General features: G+C 37.2%; 1 protein-coding gene across 16 annotated transcripts in view; it reads left to right on the forward strand.

Annotated features, from left to right (window-relative positions):
• The window catches only part of NRCAM (neuronal cell adhesion molecule), a 1,614,235-nt gene that overhangs the window by 1,062,828 nt on the left and 534,699 nt on the right, over window positions 1-16,708 (forward strand). For 15 of the 16 annotated variants that reach the window (XM_044087425.1, XM_044087435.1, XM_044087431.1 and 12 more), the window contains one exon: window positions 11,368-11,410. The exons of the other annotated variant lie outside the window; for it this stretch is intronic. The gene's annotated coding sequence lies outside the window, so the exon portion shown is untranslated. The remainder of the gene's footprint in view (window positions 1-11,367; window positions 11,411-16,708) is intronic. 16 annotated transcript variants of the gene reach the window in all.

Below are 16,708 nucleotides of genomic sequence, written 5' to 3' on the forward strand. Positions count from 1 at the left end.
CACATATACGCATAAAAAGAAACACACAAAAAAATCCATGCGATATAACATAAGTAAACAGTATATATTAGTGTACAGCTAAATTAATAACTGATAAAGTTCTACCACAAGAACACAGGGTAGTGAGGGAAAGGAAGGGGAGAAAGTGAATACCAACATGGAAATATCGAATAGAGAAAACTATAAAACAATTAAGACAAGAAGTGTCATTGATAGAAGATTATAGAAGAGGGAACAGATCTCCAAAAATACTAAGAAAGACAGATGTGATAAAAGCAATGCGCAGTATTAGAACAAACCAGTATCTAGCATGCACTATCTGAAATAACAAATTAATAATCTCAGCACAGGCAAAAAAGCTTAGCAGATATGCAGATAAATATAAAGGAAAAGTACAAAATAAGCAATTTATTGATGACCCCAAAAAGTTTTATAGAGAATTGGGAAACAAGGTAAAAGGAATTAAAAGACTGCCAAAAAAAGAAGAAATAGATGCATTTTGGAGAAGTTATCTGTGAAGATCCTATGGAATATAACAAAGATGCTAAATGGACAGAAGAAGTAAAAGAAAGAATAAGAAGTTTAAAGGTACAGGATATGAAATGGGATGAAGTAACAGCCAGAGAGATTGAAATAAAGTTGAGAAAAGCCTCTAATTGGAAAACTCCAGGCCCAGCTGCAGAATCTAACATCTGGTTAAAAGTATTAACATCTTTGCACGAAGATTTAGCCATGAGTAAGAACTATTTATATACTTACCCCAAACAGACACCAACCTGGCTAACAACAGGAAAAACAATGCTCCTACTTAAGAGTGAACCCGCAAGCTACCCTAAAAATTATAGACCAATAACTTGCCTTCCGAAGACATATAAACTATACACGGGAATTGATCCATCAGAGTATATAGTCATTTAGAAGAAAACTCAATTATGACAGTAGAACAAAAGGGTAATAAAAGAAAGTCATATGGAACAAAGGATCATTTGTTGTTAAATAAAGTCATAGTGGAGAACTGTAAAAAGGGGAAGAATCTAAGTATGGCATGGATTGACTACAAAAAGGCATTTGATAGTCCCACATTCATGGATAAAAGTGTGCTTAAAAATGTACAAGATGCACTCTACACTGATTGACAACATTACAGTGAGCACGAAACAGTGGCAGACCACTTTGCAATTAAGCCATGATAAAGGACAAATTATTATCCCAGAGATAAAAATTCAAAGGGGGATATTCCAGGGTGACTCTCTGTCACCATGGCTATTCTGCCTTGCCCTTAACCCATTAAGCTGTCTACTTAACAGCTTAGGCCATGGCTGTAATTTTGCTCCTAGAAAACAACAAAGTATAAAGACTTCTCATCTTCTGTTTGTTGATGATTTAAAACTGTATAGCTCATCAGATGAGGAACTGAAAGTACAACTCCAAGTTGTCAAAACCTTTTCAGATGATATAAGAATATCATTTCATCTTGATAAATGTGCAAAAGCAACCTTTAAAGCAGGAAAACTGCAGCACCAGGAAAACGTCAGTTTGGGACAAGAATGCGAAATAGAAGAACTTGAGCAAGAGGAAGTGTATAAATATGTGTGAAATGATGAAGGATCAACAATAAAACATGAACAAATGTGAATAAAATGTATTAAAGAATAATTTAGAAGACTTAAATTAATTCTGAAAACAGCGGAACAAAATCCAAGCTATAAACCAATTTGCTGTTCCTGTCCTAACTTACAGTTTTGGAGTGACTGTCTGGCCCCAAAATGTGTTGGATAGATTCGATAGGAAAACAAGAAGGATGCTTCATGCTCACCAAATGATGTAAAAAAAATCATTATATATTGCCCGTTCCGAAGAAGTGATGGGCCCTCCTTGAAATTGATTACATGTATAGATCTGCAATCGTGGGACTCCACATATATCTGCTGACTTCACAAGACCCAAACTTAGTGAAAGTTTTGAAACATGAGGAGAATGAATCTAAGATGACTTCTCTGCTTAATCTAGTAGAAGCTTATTGGCATCAAGCAGGAATGGAAATCAAACCAGAAGTAGATAAAAATCAGGCAGCAACTGAATGTGCTAAAAAAAAAAACAAAAGAAAGAATATAAGGTGAAGGAACAGATGAGAAGGCAGGAAATGTGGAAAATTCATAAATATAGTTGCAAGTATAGAAAACTTCTGGAAGAACCTCATGTTGATCAGGAATGAATGCAGGAATGGTTAAGGAGAGGTGAATTCAAACCAATTGATGAAAGGTTAATATCGGCGGGCCAAGATAGTGGGCCATGTACACACTAGTTTACAAAGTCCATTGAACATGTGGGAGAAACATGCAAATGTAGGTTTGTAAAACTGAATTGGAAACAGTCGCACACCTTGTTGCTGGTTGTGACATACTAATGGCAGAAGGACTGTATACTGAAAGGCATAATAATGTGGCAAGACTGTTGCATTGGGGATTGTGCAAACATTATTGTACTGAAGTGGCTGAAAAACACTGGAAACATGAGCCACAAAGTATCATAGAAAATGATAAAGTTTACATCACATGGGGTCATCTATTACCAACAGTTCATAAGACAGATACTAGAAAATCAGATTTAGTGGTCATGAAAAGTAGACAAAAATAACATTGGCAATTGAAATCACCACAGCTAGTGACTACAGTGTCTTGCATACGGAAAGACACAAAGTCATAAAATATCAGGATCTGCAGGCAGAAATTAAAGCAATGTGGAAGAAAGATACCCAGACAGTTTCAATAATAATAGGAACAATGGGTCTTATAAATAAGAATCTACAATCATATTTAGATATGTTACCAATACATGGAACCCCATACAAATTGTAGAAGGAGTCATTGTTGGGCACATTGAGGGTGTTGCGAAGAGCGGTTTTGGCTGACATCAAAGATTGAAACAATACTAATTTCATGGACTTAGGAATGGGGTCCACTCCCGTCATGCTATTAGAAACCCGAAAGATTTGGAGAAATTAAAAAAGAAATGTACGTACTGTGTCAATTAAAATAAGCTGTGAGACTGTGAACTGTTAGTGGTAAACTCCTCCTCAGTTCTGTGGTTATTATAGTATCTAAAGTACTGTGGTAGAAGTAATGAAATGGGTCACTTACAGACTGGCATCTGTAAACTTCTGCAGATGGATGAGGACAGAGATGCAGGGACAGTAAATCACTGTTTCTGAGGTAGTTTCAGTCTTCTTTCAGTTGGTGCGACCATAGAGTTTCTATATATAAGTTTGGAGGAGCAACAGAGGGGCTTGCCTCCCTTCCTTCTGCAAAAAACACTTTAATGGGTGTTTTTTTTTTCTGGGAATGCAGTTCAGGTATTTGAATCCTCTATAAGCTAAAATTCATCCAGTTGTAGTGGAAGCATATCTAACACTATACTTACAGACAAAATTTTATCAATCTTCTTTCGGCTTTTTCCCAGTTAGGGGTTGCCACAGCGGATCACCTCTCTGCTCATGATTGGCAGTGGAATTTTTACAGTGTCGAGTTGCCAGCCCGGTGCCCAACCTTCTACAGAAGGCACACACATCCACTCACTCCTAGGGCCAATTTAGAGTGTCCAATCCACCTTCAGCATGTCTTTGGGATGTGGGAGGAACCCGGAGCACCTGAAGGAAACCCACGTGACTACAGGGAGGACATACAGACTCTGCACAGAAGGCACCCCAGCTGAGGACCGAACCGGAGAACCACCGCAGCCACCTAGACAAAATTTTATCATTAAGACTCTTATATTCCACTACTGCTAATTATTAAAATGTAGTTTACACATATACTTCAAATGTCCTCTTTTATATACACTGTTATATCAGTGAAAATTGTTTGCTTCAACAAAACCGATCCACTAGTAACCATGAACCATGCCATACTACTTAGCACAGTTATAAGGATCCTTGTGACAGCTTCAGGAATAGTTAGAAGCAGCACTCAAGGTACTTATCTTTTTTTTTTTTTTCAACCTCAGATGTTTTCTTCAGAATGCAGTAGGAAAAAAATGTTTGTAGGTTACTCTTATATAAAATTAAACAGTTTAGGATTTGCAATACTGATATTTTATAGAAACTAACTTTTGTAACCTCTACAGTTCTGATAAATTCTTTATTCATTTAGGATTTATGAACTGGATTATTTCTACTAAAAACTGTGCTGCCTTCAGAGAAGGCCTACAGTGCTTCGTCTGGATAAAAGACTTACACTGAACCCTCCAATATACAAGTATAATCTGAGGGTTGAAGTACAGGTTAAGCCATGGCTCATATGCAGATAATAGTTTTAGCTTGAAATGTAATTGCTGTTTCTTAGAATTGTCATTAATCTGACTTTCAATGGAATCAAATTGTATTTTTTTGTATTTAGGCCCATTTGTATGAGGATCTGTGTACTATCAAATCCTTTTGATTTATCTCATCCCAGAATAAATACAAAGAGGCAAGGGTCAGGAGACAACGCTCTGCCACTCACTGTGTGTTCAAATCCCTTTGCAGTTTGTTTATATTTGCATTAACACTGAACGGCATTTAGAGGGAGCAGGTGCATACATTACCTAATGCTAGGGTATGCCTATAAGCGAATATGCCCTCTGTGCATTCAATCGATAGTGGGCATTTGTTCATTCTCAATGCTGGCAGCGGTAGTATTAATGCCGTGTCCTAAGTGCTTGTATTCTCTTAAAAAAGTAAACATGTAGAGCTCCAAACTACCCTTCTGCCACTGTATGAAAAAAGAGACAGTCACTGGTCAGACAGTTTTTCCCAGCATTTGGGTGTGTACTCAGTCCCAGACAAATATCCTGACACATGTCGCATGAGCCAACATATTAATTGAAAACAATGCCTAATCATATTGTTTCAAAATGAAATACGATTGTTTTCAAGCAGCCATTTTGTACTTCAGAATTCATTTGGCTACAATTCTGACAATACATTGCAGTACATGGTTGTATATAATGCTGAGTATTTATGTGAATTGGCAACCATTGCTGTGTATCAAGGACAGGAAATATTTACTGAATATTAAACTGTATCTCCTCTTCAACATATTAGATTTCATCTTTTAAACCTATTGTATCTAAAATTATAATTTTGGATGACAGTAATGTCAGAAACAACTTTCTGTTTAGATTTCTGCCTGTCCATATTTCATTCCCATGACTCAACAGTATTGCATAAAAAGGAAGACAGCTTTTCGAGACAATCTTTATAAAGAATGATATATTGTGTTGCTCTCTGAGCCTGCACATAATTGACCTTTCTTCAAGTTTTAGATCACTTGCACACAAACTGCAGAAAAGAGGTACTTGAGAGGTTTGACTTGTAATCTGTATCCAGTGCAGATATTTATGGACTGCATTTCAACTACAAGCATCACCATTAGTTTTCTATAATGGCAGATGATTTCTTTCTAAAGGAGTAGTATTCTGTTTTGTTTTTTTCCCCTAAATGCCCATTTTTATACTCGCCCTTGCCTTCATTTAGGAAAGACGTACAGGAAACATTAACCATTTCGTTCTAGTCTGCAGTGAATTTCCTTCTTACTGCCTCCCCTTACAGTCAATACAACAGGGACACATTCTCCCCCACTGCCAAATCCCAACCTCTGAGGCAGTTTTAGGTAGTTATTTATTAAAGATCCATGGATGAAATAGACAAACACATCTACATAGCTAAAGTACAAATATTTGTTATTATAAAGCAAGTACTAAAAAAACTCCCATTAAGATAACTCCACAAAATTAGATAAGTCCTATTAAAACTTATACACAAAGACAATAAATGTGACAGGCTTCTCTGTGCAAGACACCAATGACTGCCTATTGTATGGATGCCTTGAAACATTATGTCCTGTATAATGAAAATATTAGGGGAATCTCTAGTTTACATACTGTGCATTTCTTATATGCAGTTAGAATACGATGTATTGACACTTGGGGGTACCCAGTCCTGTCTTAGGCTAATCCATCATAGACTCAGAGCCTGATTCCTTGCTTAGCCATCTCAGTAGCCTAAAGAATATCCAGCTGATGTTTTTCTGTTGCTTTATTCAACTTATTACTAAGGTAATGATATTAGCAGGGGCCTGGCGCACCAAGATCATTCCCAAATAAGTAAAACTGCATTGATTTATCGGCTCTGCTTGTCCATAAGTAAAATTCAAGAAACTAGCTTCTCATCTTTTAATCCTGTGCTTTGTGCCTTCTGCCAAAATCTATGGGTACAGATATTTACTGCCAAACTCTCAATTTAACCTTGTCATAGTTCAGACACACATGTAGTACAGGTAGCATTGCATGACATACATTTTCAGCACTGCACACAACTATGTAAAGGTGAATGGATACCTACTATCTCCCAAAAAGTATTCCCTATAAAGTGAAGAAGCACAATCTATTTTAAAGAACATATTAAGAAATAAACCAGTAAAAGCAGGTCTAAGTACCTAGTATATTTCACTGTTAGAACTACTGCTATCTGTAGCTCAGACCTAATTTATAACAGATTAGACTTCCTCATGAGGCAATTTTTCATGTTAACAATTCCTTCATAGGTTGGGGTGTATTACACACATCCCTGAGGATATTAGGTTTCATCTTGGACTCTCTTGGCCAATAGAATAATAGTATGAAAAGGTCACTCAGTACTTATTTTCTGATGATTAGAGGCTGGTAAACATGCAAATAATATGTTACTCTTTCAATAGTTAAAATGGATTCTTCCTAGGAAGCAATGAACTGTATATCACTGAAATGGTAACTATTTGAAATGTTGAGACCCGCTAGAGTGAGTCCTGAAATGTGACCACTGAATGGCCGAAAGATTGGACGTACACATACGAAGTCCGAGATGACATTTCTTGAATTATTCCCTTTTCTGTGAGGTATGGTGATCTCTGAGTTGATGTATGTAAGTTTAGTTGAGTGTGGGGATGCAAGGTGGATTGCCCTCCTGCAAAAAGAAGTTTTAAAGAGAAGAGCGATTTTTGAGAGTCACTCTTCACGTTTTTTTTTTTCCATCTTTTCGGCACTTGACATTATGAGTGTCGACATTTCACCAGAGAGCCCACCAGAAACAGTATAATAACCTTAAAACATGACTGGTACCTCTTATCGTAGTTCAGACCATAATTTATTGAATTTTTGCATGATAGTAGCTAAACTGTAGTAAAATTACAGAGTCTGGTTTACCATTAGATTTCAGATCATAGATATACCATATTTAATTACTGGTTCACAATATTCTTATTCATATAGTATTAGATATTTATTTATTTATTTATTATTTATTTATTTATATTTGTTTACCAGTATGGTCCGGCTGGGTTAGTAGCCCATTTTCAGCGGAGGCCCGAGGAGAAAAGCTCCAATGACAATTACAGTAACACAGACATAATAGTTTAGAACAGTAATTACTAAAAGACAGTAAGAACAGTAATTACAATAAATACAGTTACAAACACCTTAAGAGTCATCAAATATTAATACAAGCAGAAGTATAGCAGGTTAGATTTATAATAGATGCAGATATTATGTGTACTTATTTTACAGTAATACTTACTGGTAGGGAGTGACAAGCTTTACTATAGCAGAGTAAATATGAGGTGCCATGTGGTCAGAAGGTAAAGAACCTTAGAAGGAGGTTAGAGTGGAGAAATGTGGACAAGGGTGAGGGGAGAAGATGGATGCATTTTTAGAGAAATGGCATAACTTAGAATACAAAATGTACTAAGCATACTCCAGTAGAATAAAAAATTGTTAAAAGACTAATGGCTGAAAGTCTAGCTGTTTGTTCTTCTATCAATAGCTAAATTCTTTGTTTTTAAGGCAATATGCATCTATGATATATTTTTTCTTCTAATTATTCAGATGCAATTCGTACACATTACAATATTTTTCCTACAATATTCTGATACCTGTTCTACTGCATTGTTTTTTCCCACATCCCAAAGATGTGCTGTGGATAAGCTGGCGGTCCTCTAAATTGCCCATAGGTCTGGATGCCATGTCTGAATGAATATATATGTGTATCCCACAATGGGCTCGTACCCCCATCCTAGATTTATTCCTCTGTGTTATTCCCATATAGTGCTATATATCTCTCCAATTTCCCATCTCTGAATTGGACTAAATGGGTAATTAGAGAATGAATGAATGAATGAATGAATGAATGAATGAATGAATGAATGAATGAATGAATTAATTGAATGAATGAACAGGTTAGTCTCATGAGGACTATAAGCATATAAACTAGGTAGAAATTGACCAGAACAGCGAGGAAGTGTCTGTATTCTTTTTTACAATACTTGGTTTGGAGATATTTTTTATCCCCCTAAGATGCAGATCAGGCCAGGTGTTACACCCAGTTCAGGAAGATGGGACTTTGGTTTAACACCTCATTTTAATAATGGCAGCTTAGGAATGTAGCACTCCCCCTAAGCTGTACAGTGGTATTAGGGTTCAAAGATGAGTCAGAAATATTTCACAAGATTAGGACTAACAGCATTCTGATGTTATCAACATCAAAAGTGAGTGAACTATGAGCTGAGCTACTGACAATGACATGCTTGGACTTTACTATTATTATTCTGGTCTCTTGACTAAAAGGATGCTGTAAATATTCCACATAAGATTATGTTCTTGTGACTGGTAATTTATTTACTTATTTTTATAACTATTGCAGGTATCTGTTTGTTACAAAATGGAGACTGAATCATATAGAGCATTACTCCAGCTGAACTTTCTGAGTAATATTTTGATATAAACAAACAGCTGGAGAGATTACACCTTGAGCATGTTGATGTAAATGAACGTTTTTATTCCACCTCTTTATACGCTTATCATTCCATTAACGGCAGTCAGCTGCACAGAACAGGAAAGACTTATTAAACATTTCTGTGCCATAAAAAAGGGCACATAATGTTTGAGTTTTATCCGACAGCATACTGAAAACATAAATTTTGATTTAAACTATAATAAACTTTACAGCACAAGACATTTATTTTGTATAAATCGATTGCTTTGTAGTGAATACGGTAAAATGACAGTAGTCTGCTTGCTTCAGTCCACTTTATTAATCTGAGCATAGTCTCCAGTAAATTAAGCTTCACCTCATTCTCTGTGTTAAAAACAGAATGTGTGAGTCATTTGATCTATGCTGAATCTAATTCTTGAAATCTTGAAAAACATGTGTCAGACTGTAATTATTTTAAAATTTATGACAGACTTACTGGGACACACAGCATTGCTTCAGTGAGATAAGAGCCATATGGAGTTTTAATGAACTCACTCTAATTATTTTGCTAGTCTGCAATTTTTATATGGAAATATTGCAAATATTGATTTGCTGCAAAACAGCTGTGTGCTAAGAAACTCAATCATCTGCTTTGTGTAGGTTAGAATGTAATCTATAGATATACAGTTCAAATTGTTGAAAAACAAATATGCAGCAATATTATTAGTCTTGTGAAGACATTTTTAGAGAACAAATGCTGACTAGAAAAGTGCAATGTTAGGATTATGTTCATCTGGATCACTGACGATAGCCGGGATTATAATATACCTCATACCTTGTGATCAGACTATGTAACAAAAGTAGTTGTGTGATCAAAGCACATCTTCTCAAATCAACATTTTCTGAAAATTGAAATTTAGAAATGGTGAGCTTACAAAGAAAACACACACAAAAATATCTGTTTTTGAGTAGGGGGCAAGCACACCTGCACACCCAGTGTGGGGGTATATGCTGACTTCATGGTCCGACCAGAGCTGAGAAAAGGGTAACATCACTGGAAGACACTCCACACTGAGTCACACAATATAACACAACATAACACAATATAACATATTGTGGTTCAATTTACAGCTACATTAAATTTACAAACTAAAGCTATTTGACTACTGATGCTTTAGTAACACTTAAACATGCCAAAAAGGTAAGCCAGAGTAACTGAATCTGTTAAACTATGTTTTATACAATGATAAAAAGCACATTTTGTATTGTGTTTAAAATGAATCCTCATATTCTGCTGATAGCACGTATTCCTGGATCATGAATAAACTTCTAGTTATATTTGTCTGTCATTCGCTGCACCTTAAGCAGGTTGAATATGCTTATCTTAATTATGATTATTATTACTAATATTATTTCAGTAAGTATCCCTTAGAAATTAATTTCCTCAGCAATGCAGCACAATTCAAGAGCCTAAAATAACTACACTCTAGCTATGCTGACTGCCTTTCCTGTACTCCGTCATCAGCGATGTAGCTTTCTGTAAAAAATCGATTATGTGAAAGTTAGTATCATGTTGGCTGAAAAACAGATTCTGCTACAAAGTGACAAAACAACACAACAAAGGAAATTGTCATAAGATGTATAACCACAGACTGGAAAGATGGTTACATTTATATTCATATGTATGAGAATAGGATAAATAACTACATTTTCCCTTAACATGATTAGGTCTTTATTTGCACAGTCAAGATTCTTTCTTTATGCCCTTAGATGTTACATCACAGGCTCATTGAGTCTCATAATGGCTGACCGTAAGCTGCACCTAGGTCATCTCTGTTTTATCTGTGAGATACAAAACAGTTCATATAATATGTTTTTCCTCATACTGATAGATGGGTTTATGGTTCATTAGACTTGCTCTCACTGTAAGCCGGCTACAGATAAGTCTTACATCAGAGTAAGTCATTTACACTGACAACAAGTCTTTGGAATCAGGCCCCTTCTCTTTGTTTGAGGATGCTAACCATACCTCTCAACTGTCTGGGATACTAGAGAAGCTCCCTGATTCTGACTCATTTTTTTACCCTGTTTTCATTCAGTTTTTGATTTTCTATTGTATCACTGAAAACTACAGTCAGTAACGCCAGACAGATAGGAAATTCACCCCGGGGATCACATCAGTCGCCCTGCTAGTTAGGGCTCCAGGGAAGTAAATAATGTGGGAAGAAACAGCCAGGGAATTGTTATAGCTAGGCTTGTATAGGCCCTAGGGCCGATAGCCTAGTACCAACCTATGAACCTATGAACCTATAAGAAATTCATACTTATTCATAAAATTCATGTTGATTCTAAACCTGCTGTTCTGTTAACTTTTTACATGGGTTAGACTAATATTTAAGTTGTAACCAATTTTGAGACTTTGTCCTCTATTATTTTTTAATTTGCCCCTGATTCTTGCCAAAGATATTGAGATTTGTGATGCTATCTAGTAATGCATGAGACAGATATGAGTACGTAATGAGGGAGGTGATATTTTAGGCAAAATAATTTAACATACGTTCTTCATTCTCTTGGGTTTAACTGGACTTTTTCATTTATTTTAACAGATACAGTAGCTTGAATTGAAGACTGAGTTCATGGATCCTTAAGGTATGCATTTTTCACTCATCCTGACAGTGGTACAGATGCAGCTAGATTGTTCTGCAGTGATGTCACTTTTGTGTACATACTAGACTCTATGTAGGTTAGCGATAGCTAATTTTGGATCACATATGTCCAGCTGATGTACACTACTGATATGCAATGATCCTGCTAATTCGTGCATGCTGCAGTCGATCATCCTGTACTGCAGAATGATGAATTATGAAACCCAGATCGTAGATTCAACTGATTCAGGAAGCACATACACAAAAATATTGTCCTTTAAAAGAATTAGACAAACAGACACATTCAAATGGAAAGAAAAATATTTTCTATGAACCTATAATATCTTTTAGGTCCCCTCCCCATAACTTTTGCCAGGTAGTTTATTATAACTCTAAGGCCATGCATCCTTGGGGGTAGCGAAACATTTCTTTTTTTTTTTTGGCAAAACCAACATTTTTTTTACTCTATATTGTGCAGCCTTGAAGTTGGAATATATTATTAGCAGGTTTTATGGGAAGGCAGAGGTGGTTTATCCCCTGACAAGCGCACTTTTGTTTGAGCCATTGTATTTAATTGATAGAACTGTAAGTTGTAGCTTTCTTTTAAAATTCAGTCTGTATTGCTTTTCCTTTAATGCACTTAGCAAATGTTATATGGCTGTTATGATATCATGATATGTTTGCTGTGTAGAATTATTAGTTTCCTGCCTTCTGACAACACTTGCATTTTAAAACCTTGGAAATTCAACTGAACTTTCAAACAACATTAACGGTTATGTATCATTTTAACATTCACTCAACTGAAATATGGTGATTCATTCTTCCTAGAGTCACATGATACTGTGTAATCTGCATCATCTGATTGCCAATGCCATCTACTCATTTCAAGTTGGCCTTAAGTCTTTAGTGTCCTTTATTATCTCCTCAGAATATGCTTAGATTGTCTTAATTCTTTAGTTCCCTTCAGAATTTATGGAAAAGTTCCTATAATTCTTCTCAGTACTGTAGCATTTCTCTGTTACTTTTATTGAGCTTTAAATAGTAAAAAATGGTCATCTGAATAGGTAGAAGCTGTATGACTTGTCAGTTTTTTATGTCAGTTCAGCACCCACTGATTCCTGACTCTGTGAATCCGTCATGTTCATACCTCTCAACTGTACAGATTTTCGTAGAATGTCCAGAGTATTGGCTCCTATTTTTGGCCTGTTCCTCATAAAATTTGTGGTTTTCTGGCAAATCACTGGGATGATTTGAGGACTGAAATCACTAAATAATGACATACATTTGAATTTCAGACTTCAAATCCTTCAGAAAACGAATGCTAAAACAAACTATTTTACTCTAGCAACTTTCTAAGTCTATAAGAGCAATATTTAAAATATGTACCTATTTTTGAGCCTGTGCCCCCCCACCCCATTTTGTCAGGCTTTCTCCATATTGCACCCCTGAGAGGTTGAGAGGTATGATCACATTGACTACCCATATAGTCACACATAGTAACAGTATAACGTATGGCATCCCTGAAATTTGGGTGTAAGGAAATGATACTTTTGGGTATGGGGGTGATTTTAGAAGGTTCTTTTCCCTTGGGATTCAAAACATCCTGCTTTGCTATCAGGAGTTAAGTTTTGCATCATTGTTTTGAAAGTTTCTTATATAAAATAAATGTTTCTGTTGCCTGTGATGTCTTCACTCTTGGCCAGTAATCAAGGAGCCTGAATCCTCACCAATGGCACTTGAGAGGGACATTCACTTGAAAGAAGAATGGATACACTTAGTATTTCCAGATAAAGCTCTCTGCATCAAGCACAATTTTCCTTAAGAGCACACAGGGAACACACTCAGCCGTGGGTCTGAGTTTCTCTCTCTGCCTCTCTCCAGGCTTCCAGTAAGGCTCCGCACTGGCACAGCTGTTGAGTTAAGTGTTCGGCCGAGTGTCCAAGCCAAGTCCTCCAGCATAATTAACTCCACAAGTGATGTTGACATCCTACAGAAAGGCCTCACTGAGACCAATGATTGGTGTCAGAACCATGGCCTTAAGCTCAATGCCAAAAAATATGTCGTCATCCCCTTTGGGAAAAACGTGGTTCCCATGAATTACCACATCGATGGTAGTCCACTGAACACAGAAGGTGTCATAAGAGATCTGGGAACACAGGCTGATAGCAACCTCTCTTTTGATCACCACATTGCAACTGTGGTGAGAAAGTCCTTCTATGTGGCACATCTCATTACTAAGGGTTTTGCATCCAGGAAGAAAGAGGTCATTGTCTCCCTCTACTCTTCCCTCATAAGGCCAATCATTGAGTACAATGCCCCATGTGGCATGTACCTCACTAGACATCTACAACAACTGGAGAGGCCTCAAACATACCTCACAAAGAGGATCTTAGGCCTTAAACACTTGTCCTATATGGACAGACTCAAAAAAACTCCAACTATTCTCTGTCTCATATCGCCTACTTAGAGGTTATCTCTGCTTGACTTACAAAGCCATGTCTGACCCAGCTCTGTTAGAAATGCTACATCTAAAGAAATCCCAGTCCCTCCGCACTACACGCTTCAGAGACCTCATCCTCATTCCCACAAACAGCAGAACAAGCTGGAGGGACAGGATCATAACCCACAGACTGCCCATGCTATGGAATAGACTTCTCATACATGTCAAGTGGAGTGCCTCACTGGCCCTCTTCAAAAGAAATCTTGATGAGTGGATGGGAAATAGAAAATTCACCCCAGGGATCATGCCAGTGGCTCTACTTGACAAAGGCACTGGAAACCAAGGTCAAATGGCACAATGCCAGGGTAATCCTATGGGCTAGGCTTGTAAAGGCTCCAGGGCTATTAGCCTAGTACACACCTATGAACTTAGGAACCCTCTCTGTGAAACCAGTGCTTCATGTTCCTGCCCCAAGTAGCTGACACAAACACACTTTGAGATTTGATTTTTACACACACACACACACACACACACACACACACACACACACACACACACACACACACACACACACACACCTGGGAAAGGCTGGCACAGATTTACCTGCTGTACTCCCTTCTGCCGAGATGTACGGTAGTTATCCCTGTCACCAGAAACTACAAAGCCAGCTACCTAAGCCTGTTGCAAGGGTACCCCGATTATAGTGAGTGAAATTAATATTAATATAAATGGTAATGCTGACCTAACAGGCTTCAGGAGTGACCACGGTTTCACCAATAGATATAAGTACTCTCAAAGGTTAAAATATTTCCTAAAGGACCAGCAGCAATATAAAATGTAAATATATTTAATAATAAAATAATTAAAGAACATGAAAATACTAAATATCTATCTACAAGAAACAAAAGAGTTTCAACTACAGGAAATATTAAAATAATATAGATGAATAGATTCATATAGATACAGAATAACAGTACTTAACTAATCTCACTACATTTTCCTAAACAATTTATAGAATTATTATCCCTGGTCCCTTACTAGAGCAAGGTAAGATGAAGTAGGTGAGAGATTCTTCTATGTCAGGTTCCAAGAAACAGACTGCAGCTGAAACTTCAGTTTCTTCTAGTATTAAAGCATTACTTCCGTACAGAATGACATCACATACATCTGTCATCTGACTTCTGGTTCCCATGAAACCCCCATTGGTAGAAACTGCCAAGATGTAGCACCTATATGTCAATAATGCACATAATGTACACACACACAGAACCTTTCTAAGATCTGTTGCAGCTCCTGGAAGTCATAAACACTTAAAACACCTGTACTCCTCCTACAGGAGCTAATAAGCCATACTTCTTCCAGACGTTGCATCTCTGGCTTCATTCAAAACTGTAAGATAATATCTTTATGGGTTAGGTGGATTGCGATTAACCTCTTCTCTTCCAGTATCCTCTGTTACAATATATATATATATATATATATATATATATATATATATATATATATATATATATATATATATATATATATATATAAACAGTGACAATAATTTATTTTCTGCCCAACAGGGAACACTGCTGATATATTTTTAACACCAGCAGCTTTACAAAAACATTTCTAACAAAAGCATCTGTACAAATCAGTTTGATATTCAAATAACATATAATTCTTTACTAAATTCCAGCTAGCTGTGCTTGCATATGTTACACATCCACTGCCCTACTTCTCCTGGCATAGCTGAAAATACCTCACATCGTCACATCTCTACCCCCATTGAAGGCTCAAGCTAGTTTTTTAAGTGACCCTTGAGAAATGTTGCTTGAGAGGAATGGGCCCATCTGGAAATACATTAACCTACACCCTGTCTTGAGATCCCATCTGCTTTAACATTGCTGACCCCACTACAGTGCTGTACTGTCATAGCATATACCTGCAACCCTAGGCTCCACCATAGGAACTTGGCATTTTGCTGGCTGGCTCGCTGTAGCCATAGATCCCCCTCAGACACCTCCTGTCTCCTACTGCAAATACTTAGCACCAGGGACTCCCTATTATGGTAAGGTTTCATCATGTTAACATGTTGCAGTTTGGTCCCTGCTTCCTGCCTAGCAGTTCTACTATGTAGTTAATATCACTGACCTTCCTTACTACTTTGAAAAATCCCTCCCAAGCTGCCTGCAGCTTATGGTGTCTGACAAGAAGGAGAACCATTACCTGCTGTCCTACAGCATACCCTTGGGCTTGAGTATTCCTATCAAACCAGACCTTTTTAACTGTTGAGCTCCTTTCAGGTTCTCCTGGGTCAAGCCCATGAGCTCCCTAAGCCTTGTTTTGAGGTTTAGGACATATGCCACAACAGTGTCCTTGTGGGATTCACACTTACCCTTCTACTCATTATGGATCAAATTTAAAGGCCCCCTCACTCTATGCCCATTCAGAAACTCAAAGGGTATAAAATCTGTGGATTCCTGAGGTACCTCTCTGTAAGCAAGCAGCAGATGGGGTAAATATTTATCCCACTCTCTCTTAACTGATCTAAAAATGCCCATAGCATAGTCTTTAGTGTAGGGATTAACCTCTTCACAAGACCATTAGTCTGGGGATGGTAGGGGATGGTCTTAGGTTCTTCATCCTACAGCACTTCCAAAGACAAGCCAGCAGTTCTGACATGAAATTGGCACCTCTGTCAGTCAGTATTTCTCTAGGGAAAGCTACCCTACTGAAAATCTCTAACACAGCATTTGCCACCTTCTGTGCTTCAATGGAGGACAAAGCCACTGCATCAGGGTATCTAGTAGCATAATCTACTAACACCAAGATATACTTCTTCCCTGTGGAACTTGGAATACTTAGAGGCCCCAT

The sequence above is a fragment of the Protopterus annectens genome, chromosome 11.part0 (genome assembly GCF_019279795.1).
Source record: "Protopterus annectens isolate FY-2018-M chromosome 11.part0, PAN1.0, whole genome shotgun sequence".
NCBI classification, from domain to species: domain Eukaryota; kingdom Metazoa; phylum Chordata; order Ceratodontiformes; family Protopteridae; genus Protopterus; species Protopterus annectens.